Genomic DNA, 10,224 nt, shown 5'->3' on the forward strand with positions numbered 1-10,224 from the left:
GAGTTATTAGGGTGAAGGATCTTTTGTCTAGCTGCCACTCATGTGGGTCCAGAAGATTTCTGCTTAAGTGGTCTGCCAGAGAGTTTACAGAACCTGGCAGGAATTGTGCTAACAGGTGGAGTTGAATGGCAGAGGCTGCGTCATGGCCAGCCTGCATAGAGGGTAGGAGTGAGTCCCTCCCTGCTTTTTGATATACCACATTACAGTGGTGTCTATTTTGATCAGGAGAGCCCCTGGGGAGAGTAGGGGCCTGAAATCTGTCAATGCGTGCTGGATAGCTAAGATCTCTTTCTTGTTGATGTGCAGATGGATTTGCTGTGAGCTCCATTGGCCCTGTATGCACCTGCCGTCCAGGTGAGCACCCCAGGCATAGTCTGATGCATCTGTGGTGAGGGTCTGGGGGGGTGATGAGAAAGGTAGTCCCTTATTATGGGAGCATGCTGCTGCCCACCAAAGAAAATCTTTCCTTAGGCAAGGTAACATTGGTATAAGTGTTTCTAGATCTTGAGAGTGAGGACACAGAAGGCTTTTTAGGTACCACTGAAGTTTCCTCATATGCAGTCTGGCATATTTAATGAGTAGAATGCAAGATGCCATGAACCCCAGAGCTTGCAGTATTTTCCTTGCAAATAACTGGGGTCTGGTGAATAGCTGAGAGAAGTAGGCCGTTAGGTAAGTTTGTTTTTCTAGTGTAAGGAATGCCATCTGGGATGCTGTGTCCAGGCTTGCTCCCAGGAATATAATCCTTTGGGTGGTTACTAGTTTGGATATCTTTTTGTTGATAGTGTACCCTAGGGAGGTCAATACGGATTTTACAAAGGCCAGGTGCTTAAGCAGCTTTTCCTATCTGTCTGCTTGAATTAGGCAGTCGTGTAAGTATGGGTAAATTTGGATATTCCTTTGTCTGCAAAAAGCAATGGCGGGAACCAGACATTTTGTAAAAACTCTGGGAGCAGTAGATAAGCCAAAGGGAAGTGCAGGTATCCTGCCCTGAAATGTAGATATTTATTGCATGATTCCCTAATAGGGATGTGGAGATAGGCCTCTTTTAGGTCTAGGGTGGCTAGCCAAGCATCCTTGGAGAGCATGGGTAGCAGTTGCTGGATGGTGAGCATTTTGAATTTTGTTATCACCAGGAAGGTGTTTAGAATAGATAGATTGAGGATGGGGTGCCAGGTGCCCTCTTTTCTGGGTACCAGAAATAGTCTGAAGTAGAAACCTTGGCCTATCTGTTCTGCAGGAATGTGCTATATTGCCCTCATAGAGAGCAGGGAAAGGACTTGCTTTTTCAGATCTGCCCACTGGTTTGGAGGTAGATCTGGGAACCTTTTTGTGGTTGGAAGGTTGTGGAAAGAACATTTCTATCCCTGGGACACTATGTTGAAGAACCAGTGGTCATTGGTAATGTTGGCCTAGGTACTTGTGTGAAAGGAGAGTTTTCTTGCTAGGGGTAATTATAGGTGGGTAGAGGGAGGGGATGGGAGAGGAGAGTCATTGTGAGTTTTTACCATGAGGGGGTGGCTTAGAAATCCCTGATTTTGAGGTGGAGGAATTCCACTGTTTTGATCTCTGCATTCCCTGTGGCTGTTGTCTGGGGGGTCTGCTTCCACGGGGTCTGGGCTGAACTGACCTGGTGGGAGCAGGAAAGGACCAGTGCTTGGAGGGGCAATGCCTGCTGAACCTTGGTGGCTGAACCTGTAGGAAATCCTCAACTGTGCATAGATTTAGCTTTTTCTTCCATCTTTTTTAAGACCTCCTCTGCCTTAGTGTCAAATAAGTTGTCTTTGTGCAAGGGTGCATCCAATAATTTAGATTTAACATGGTCTGGCAAGGGCTGTTCCTTAAGCCATGCATGTCTTCTATGGATAGAACCTATGACTGCTGCCATGCAAAAAGCTTCTAGGGCATCAAAACCACAGTGTAAGGTATGCTTAGTCACTTGACTTGCAGAATGCATTAACACTTGTAACTCTTTAGATTCTGCACAAGCAGGAAAGGAAGACACTTTGTTTGAAGAGTTCCATGGTATGTTTCAGAAATTTTAGCATATGGAGCTGGCAATTTAGTACTCTGATAGCAAGAGTGGCAGAGGTGTATACTTTTTTTACCCCATCTGTCAAATGCTCAGGAATCCTTATGAGGGGGTGGGATTCTTAGCAGAGGTTGCTTTAATTCCTTTGGGCCCTTGAGAAATTACCTCAGGGTCAGCAGTAAGGTTTTTGAAAAGAAATTTGTGTGAGTCAGGGACTCTGTAATACCAGTCAGGTTTTCTGGGTGCAGGAGGGAGGGTGTCAGGAGTCAAACTGGATTCCAGAAAAATCACCATCCACAAAATCCAGGACTGGGGGAATGGCCAGGGGTCTGTGCTGTGGAAGGTCCAAGAATTCTCTGAGTCTCTTTTTTGACTCAGGGTAGTCCTGACATTCCCATCGGAAATGCTCCCTTAAGGTATGAATGGTTTCCCCAAAGGAATAGTCCTCGGGTGGAGAGGCTGAAGGAATGGATTCCTCTGCATCAGAATCCTCATAAGCAGAGAGGGGTTGCATGTCTTCATATTCAGATGCATCAGAGTCATCAGACCCCTGTTCAGACAAAACTACTGAGGACAGATCCCTTTTCCTTTTGAAAGGGGTAGCTTGGCTTCCCCTGATCAGCATGAAAAGGTCTTCCGCCATTTTAAGCATGTGAGACTGAGGCAAGGAAGCAAGTGCCTGAGATTGGGTTGTCGGTTTCTTGGGTGTGGTTTATACCCTGTACTGTAGAAACTCTGTAGTTTTTTAAAGAATGGTAGACTCGAAAGAAGTCGTCGGTATGTGATGAGAATTGGTAGTGCGAAGTACTTCCTTGGAAGCCGTTCATAGGTTCATACTAGGCTATCTGCCCTGGGGCAATTATAAGCCTAGCCCGATTCAGTATGGCTTATGCCACCCCTTGATTTGATTATACTGTGCCCTTTAAGGTTTAGTTTACTGTGCCTCTGTCTAATAGTGACACAGGAGTAATCCCTGGGACAAACCTACGATCCCCCATCCACTTATCGAGATTCTTCTTGAAGAGATTCAGTGAGGTGCTCTGCCTCACATGAACTGGAATTCTATTCCAGAGCAAAGGGAGCCTCTGGGTTATGAACCTGTCCCTCCAGCAAGTTCTATTTATTTCTGTGCTGAGGTTCAAGTCCCTCGAGCGTGTGGCTCTAAGGGATTTAGATTTACTGAGGTGGAGCATGTCCATTAATTCTGGATTTGACATAGCTTTGTATGTCAGGCATAGATCGCCTCGAAGTAGGCGGTATGCAACTGAGTAGAGCTGGAGTTTTTAACCGAGCAGTATATGGCATCTGTTTGAGACCCTTGATCCTCTTGGTGAGATACTTTTGGGGTCTTTCTAATTGCTGCAGGTGTCGGGTAAGGTACATCCCAAAGGGGCATTGTATTCTATGATGGGCCTGATGAGGGATGAATAAAGGCACGATTACCTCTCTTGATCTAGATGTGAAACCCTTCGTGATGAGGTGGGCTATGTAGAAGGTCTTTCTAACCACTTTGGCAATGTGGTTTTCAAAGGAGAGATTGCTATCAACTTGGGTCCCCAGGTCTCTAATAACTTTCTCTGTACTTAATGGGTTTCCGCCTATGTGGTAATTTGTGGGCACATTGTTTTGCCAAAGGGTATGACTATACATTTTTTGGCATTTAGCTTTAAACCATGGCGCTGGCACCAGTTATCTGTCTCTGTGAGACCTTTTTGAAGGATGTTTGTGTCAGCTGGAGAGTTGATTATGGCCCAGTTTGCAGTCGTCTGCAAACTTGGTGAGCCATAGTCCTCCACGTTGCCTGTACCTTGGAAAAGTATATACCGAACAAGAGTGGTCCCAGGACAGAACCCTGTGGGATGCCACTTGTGACCGGTTTTGAGTCTGACATGGCTCCAGCAACTCTCACTCTGTGGGTTCTGTCTTTGAGCCAGTTTGCGACCCATCTTGTGACATAGGGGTTTATATTTAAGCTGGATAGCTTATCTATGATGCTCCAGTGGGGTATTGTGTCAAATGCCTTTGCAAGGTCCAGATAGGCTGTGTGGACTACCTTTCCTTCATCTATGGCTTTGGTGACTGTTTCAAAGAAGTCAACCAGGTTCAAAAGGCAGGATCTGCCCTTGACAAAGCCGAACTGGGTAGGATCTAGTGTCTGTAGGTCCCCAATGTCTTTGTTTATGAGCTCCATGATGATCCTCTCCATAGCCTTGCAAACTAAGCTAGTCAGGCTTATGGGGCGATAGTTTCCAGGGTCCGTAGATGCTCCACCTTTGTGGAGTGGGACCACTGTTGCTGTACGCCATTCTGTGGGCACATATCCTCTAGTGAGGCTGAGATTGTATAGCTGTTTTATTTGAGGGATTAGTTCCTCTTGTAGTTCATGTAGGACGCAACCTGGGACGCCATATGGTCCCATGGAAGCAGTGTTTTTTGCTTTGGAGAGGGCAGCCTTCACCTGAGCATCTGAGATGTTTGGGAGGCAGCCCTCTGCCGGGATAGATATTTGCTCTTTTGGGGGGGGGGGGGTGGAGAAGTTCGCACTGAACCTGTCTGCCAGGATATTGGCGATGACTGTGGGTTCAGTGTATTTTTTGTCGTTTAGAATAAACTCAGAACAAGTCTGGGAGTTGCATCCCAGGTTTCTAACATAACTGAAAAAAGCCTTATGATTGTCTTTGGTGTCCTGTGCAATTTTTCTCTCGAAGCTGGCCTTGGAGGATTTTATGAGGGATTGTAATTTTTTGCTAGTACTGATCAGAGATGCCTTCCCTATTAGTGATTTTGCTCTATCATATAGTAGCTTTCCTCCTTCTGTTGTACAGTTTATTTATGGCAGGGGTCCACCAGACTGGACGCCTGCCTTTGGATGATTGGGTCTTGGTTTTGTTTGGGATAGCATGATCCATGCATTCCTGGAGATGTCTGTAGAATGCATTTATATAGGATTCTGCAGTTTGGGCTGTAGTTTCTACTGGCCCTGTGGCCTTGAAGGATTCCACTTCGGTTTTGAGAAGTGAGAAGTTCGCTTTTGAGAAGTTTTTCACTGTGGTTTTCTGGGCTGGGGGTGGGGTCGGGATGTGGACATCCAGTGAAATTAATTTATGGTCTGATCTTACCAATGAGGGATATACTTCTGGTGTGGAGCATAGAGTCCCCATGTTGGTAATGATCAGGTCTAGTATGTTGTCCCCTCTTGTGGGAGTGGTGACTAGTTGTTTCATAGCATTTGAGTTTATAATTTCCAGGAATCTTTGGGCTAAGGTGCTGGGGCTTGAGTAGTGCTTCCAGTCAATGTTTGGGTAGTTGAAGTCGCCCAATATAATGGTGTTCGGAGAGATCTTCATGTTCTCCAATGTTTTCAGGAAAGCCGAATGGGATTCCTGACTTTGAGAGGGTGGTCTGTAGGATGCTATAAACTGAAAAGCAGTCTTGCCCACTGTGAGTTGCACATGGATGGTCTCCGATACCGTGCAATGCCACTAACCTGGAGGTGTGGATATCCTTGATAAATATGGAAACTCCCCCTCCTTTTGTGGTTTGGTCCGAGTTTTGGGGCCGAAAAGCATGATATGAGGTATAGCCTGGTAGTGCTGGGGTGCTTTCTGGAGCCTTGAACCAGGTTTCTGTCACTGCACAGATATTGATGTTCTCCATACTGAGGAGAGCTTGATGCGTGCATCTTGAGGTTAAGACTTCTGGCGTTTAGCAGCATTACCCTTAGTTTCTTGTTCCTTGTGCTCTCTATGGGGGTGGGTTTGACTTTTGAGCCTTGCCTAAAAAAGGCACTATGGGGGTGGCAAGAGCCTTTGTCAATATCTGAAAGCCCAGTGGTGACAGGTGCAAGCCGTCCCTAGCGAAGCAACGTGGCTTGCCGAGCATGTCATCCCAGGCTGACAGACACTGGATCCCCTTTGAATGACACCAAAATTTTAGCCAATTGTTAAAATTGATCATTTTGTCTTTGTACTGTGGCATCATTCTAGGTGAGGGTAAGATGCTGCTCAAGGTCAGGGTCATACCAGCCTGGGCTACATGATCAGAGAGCTCCTCTATGTCCCTTTTCATGTAGTCCAGGGAGGTACGTCTCAGGTCATTCACACCAGCATGTACAATGACTGAGTCATATTTGTATTAGCTTTGGAGTGACCTGAGTGCTTGCGTTATGTGGCGGATCCTAGTGCCCGACAGGCAGCTTACTGTGACCTTCTCTTTATTCAGCCTGGTGAGCGGGACGTCAGTGTGTCTGACAATAGAGTCACCTATAACAAGAGTATCAGGTGTGTTATTCAGCCTTAAGGGCTGTGGCTGCTTGGCACACTGACTTTGTGGGTTATGTGTTGTGTGTGTTTTGTTTTGAGGTAGCGTTTGCTTGGATGTCTGCTTTGGAGGTCTCTGTTGCTTAGGTAGATTTTTATTTAGAGCCTCCAGTATGTTTTGTGTATTTATGTGTTTGGTTCGCTGATGTGGTGGGACTATGTGATACTGGAATTGTGTTGTGTGAGGTTACCTTCTCCTCCTGACTGGTTACACCAGTTTTGAGATGAGAGAGCTCAGCCTCCAGTTTGGCTAAATAGTTGCATCTCTCACATATATTTGAACCTGTTTGGAGGAGGAGAGGGTTGTCCGTGTACATGAGACAGTTGTAACATTGCCTCAAAATTCCCAGATTCACCAGCTGGACTGGAGAGGAAACCATTGACTGACCTTTGGACATGCTAGAGTAATAGGGAAACTGAATTTAAGATGGATTGCCTGCTCAGCGGCTTCGGACCCATCTGAGGGTGAGACAACCTCAGGATCCTTAGTCAAAGAAGAGTTTTGTGGCATACTGGACTCCGAAAGGGCCTTGGTAGCGGCCTGCAAATCCACAGAAGTGGGTGTCAGAGGCTGGGAAAGCACCTCACTGAGGACCGGAGATCTGACGACTAGCTTAAGAAAGTGTCATCGGTAGGTTTGGACCTGTGCGGTCTGTCTTTATCCTTACATTTTTACGGAAGATCTGCTGTCAGATGGCTTACCGAAGCCATATCGGAATTCGAGGACTGTAAGCGAAAATATCTAGCTACAATAAGGGCTTGAGGATGTATAGTTCTGGTATTAAACAAAGCACAAAAGTGATAGCAAGGGACGTCATGGTCTGGGCCTAAGCAAGTGATGCAGTAAGAATGAAAGTCTTTGTGTGGTATTTGCTTTCCACAGATGAGACAATTGTTAACTTTTTCTGACATCGGTTAGAGCAAGAAAAAAGGATTCCCAATGGGGTACTTAGCTTTTAGAAGACTTCAGCTTCAATTTGGAAGGTGAAACTCTGGTAGCGGCCGATCGGCACTCATGAGAACTGCCTCTGCTTCAGGCTCCTCTGCAAGAAAGACTGATGTAATGGCCTCGGCTGCCTTATTTTATACTACTGACCACCTGGCATCAGTCCTGAAGTGACAGCAACCGACGCAGAAATACTAAGCCTCTGGTATTTGGGCCGTCCAAGGGATAACCTGGCAGGGATAACCCAAATGTGATGACTACAACAGTGGAACACGAAGAACATCAATAATTCTTTTAGTCAATCAGGAATAGATAGTGAGACTAGCTAAATACTGTTTATTTTTTCTATAACTGTGTGAAACTTTCCATCTGTGTTATTTTTAATATTTCCTGTGACTGAAAATCTGGCATTTACTATAAATAGACATTTAGTATTTTCCTGTTCTTTTATTAATTAAATGTATTTAAAATTCTCATTGCGGCTGGTCCTTTTAGAAAAATATTTAAGTTTTGACAGTATTTGCATATATCTATTTGCTGATAACTCTGGCCACTCCTGAAAGCTTTGCTGTTTGGTCAACATTATCATTTGTATTAATATTAATTTCACTCGGTATAACTGGGTACCCTTGTAAGAGCCTTAAAGTAGCTGGTGGCAGTGATAACTACCTTATAGCCTGGGCAGAAGCGGGTGCAGCAGGTGAATCTGTGCCAGCCTTTCCCATTTGTTTGTGTGTGTGTGTGTCAGCTTCTTGGAGGAGAAAATTGCATAATCAAGAGAATTAAACCCAGGAGTGCAGGATGAAGCTTAAGAACTCATGGCCCTCAGTGGAAAACTGCCCAGACAGTGCTATTCAGAGTACTAACTATACAGAAATAAAATATAGAACTGATAATTAATATCCATACTACTGAATTAATAGATTCCATACCTTGTACAAAGATGTGTCACACTTTACAACTTTGCAGGAATGTGTGCTTTCTTGCTAAAAATCATTGAGGTTGTGGAAATAGAAGTTGACATCTCCACAGAGTCTCTGGTATTAGACAAACAATGTATATTTCAGTACATGAAACATTGCCTGTCTCTAAATGTACATGGACTACTAGTCTTCTTCTTCTTTCGGCTTTTCCCAGTTAGGGGCTGCCACAGTGGATCACCTTGTCCGCTCATGATTGGCAGTGGAGTTTTTACGGTGCTGAGTTCCAGCCCGGCATCCAACCTTCCACAGAAGGCACACACACACGCACTCAAACCTAGGGCCAATTTAGAGTGTCCAATCCACCTACAGCATGTCTTTGGGATGTGGGAGGAAATTGAAGCACCCGGAGGAAACCCACGCGACCACAGGGAGGACATGCAGACTCCACATAGAAGGCACCCCAGCTGAGGATCGAACTGGAGAACCTCTTGCTGTGAAGTGGCTATGCTAAATGCTGCACCACCACGGCCACCCTGTACATGGACTACTAGTAAAGTACTGAAATGTCACCTGTCTGTGTTGTACCACTGCAAAGGCTACTACTAACATTTCTTCATGTTTTTTTCAACAGGTTACTTAGCATAATGCAGCATTAGCAAGAAGAAATTGCCCCTTTTATAAATACAGTTCTTAAGCATTGTTAGCCATACAACTCTGTTTAAACCTGTAATTGTACTATGATGGCAGAAATCATATAATTTAATTTAGGCAGCTGTTAACTTGGCATTCTTGCAGTTGTTTCATTCATAGCATGGAGTATTACAGACATAAATGCAGAAAATTTAAGAATTTACAGAAATCAACAAGCAGTTTTTTCCCCTGGAATTGAACTTTGACTATCCAAAGAAGGCACATTAATTCATTAACACCTAGAGTGCTAATCTTGCTCAGTTCCACTTCATACATGGAATGCTAGTTGTGTGGGCTGCCTTGCCACATTCAGGGATATGGTACTTGAAAGGCAGATCTCACGCAGCAATATTGTGCCAATCTAGCTTAACTGTGATCTTGAATTTGAGGTACTACGTGCTGCTATTAAACAGCTTACAATTTTGAGAACGTTATTTAAATTTAACAGGTAAAGCAAACACATTTTACTAGTTTAATTTAAAAAATTATTTTCTTACATGTTTATGAAATAGACTGAGAGCTTCAGGCAATTGCTGTCCAACCTGCTAGCAGAAAGTAATGTGACTCATTACCTGCCTGCTCACTGGCACTGATGAGCTGAGGATGTGCATGTTTCACTGTTGATGATGGAAGATCAGGACTGATCCCCAGAAATGGACAATAGGATAGAAATCTAAATCCTAACCACCACCCAGTCCCACCTATGCTCAAGTGGAGTCTACATTAATGAAATCAGCATGCAAATTCAGTTTATACAACCTGTTATTGTCAGTTTGCAGCAGTTTCCTTTGCTGTTACTTTGTACTGACAGGCCATGACCAAGAACAGTTACATGTGATCGAAACACCCAAACTCCAAATGGAAATCTGAATAATTTAGGCAGAAAACCTAAACACTAATTCACCCTGCAAGTCATATCTATATGGTACCTGTATATTTATTAAAAGCAGCATGTAAATTTGGTTTATACAACCTATTACCAATCTGCAACAATTTTCTTTACTGTTAATGTATTATGCCAACTTATGACTGAAAACAGCTACATGTGATCACAACACCTACTCACCAAACACCACACAAATCAGGAGCGATCCACAAATCTGACACAATAAGGCAGAAAACAACACTAAATACTGTGCAGACATGCCTATGCTCAGACGGAGTCTATATTTAATGAAAGCAATATACAAATTAAATGCATACAACCTGTTATTTTCCATTTGTAACAAATCTCTTTGCTGTTCCTTTGCATGGCCAGCTAATGATTGAGAATAGTTATATTAAAACACCCGCTCGCATGGAAATCAGAAATGA

Source organism: Protopterus annectens, chromosome 4.part1, assembly GCF_019279795.1.
Source record: "Protopterus annectens isolate FY-2018-M chromosome 4.part1, PAN1.0, whole genome shotgun sequence".
Taxonomy (NCBI): Eukaryota; Metazoa; Chordata; order Ceratodontiformes; family Protopteridae; genus Protopterus; species Protopterus annectens.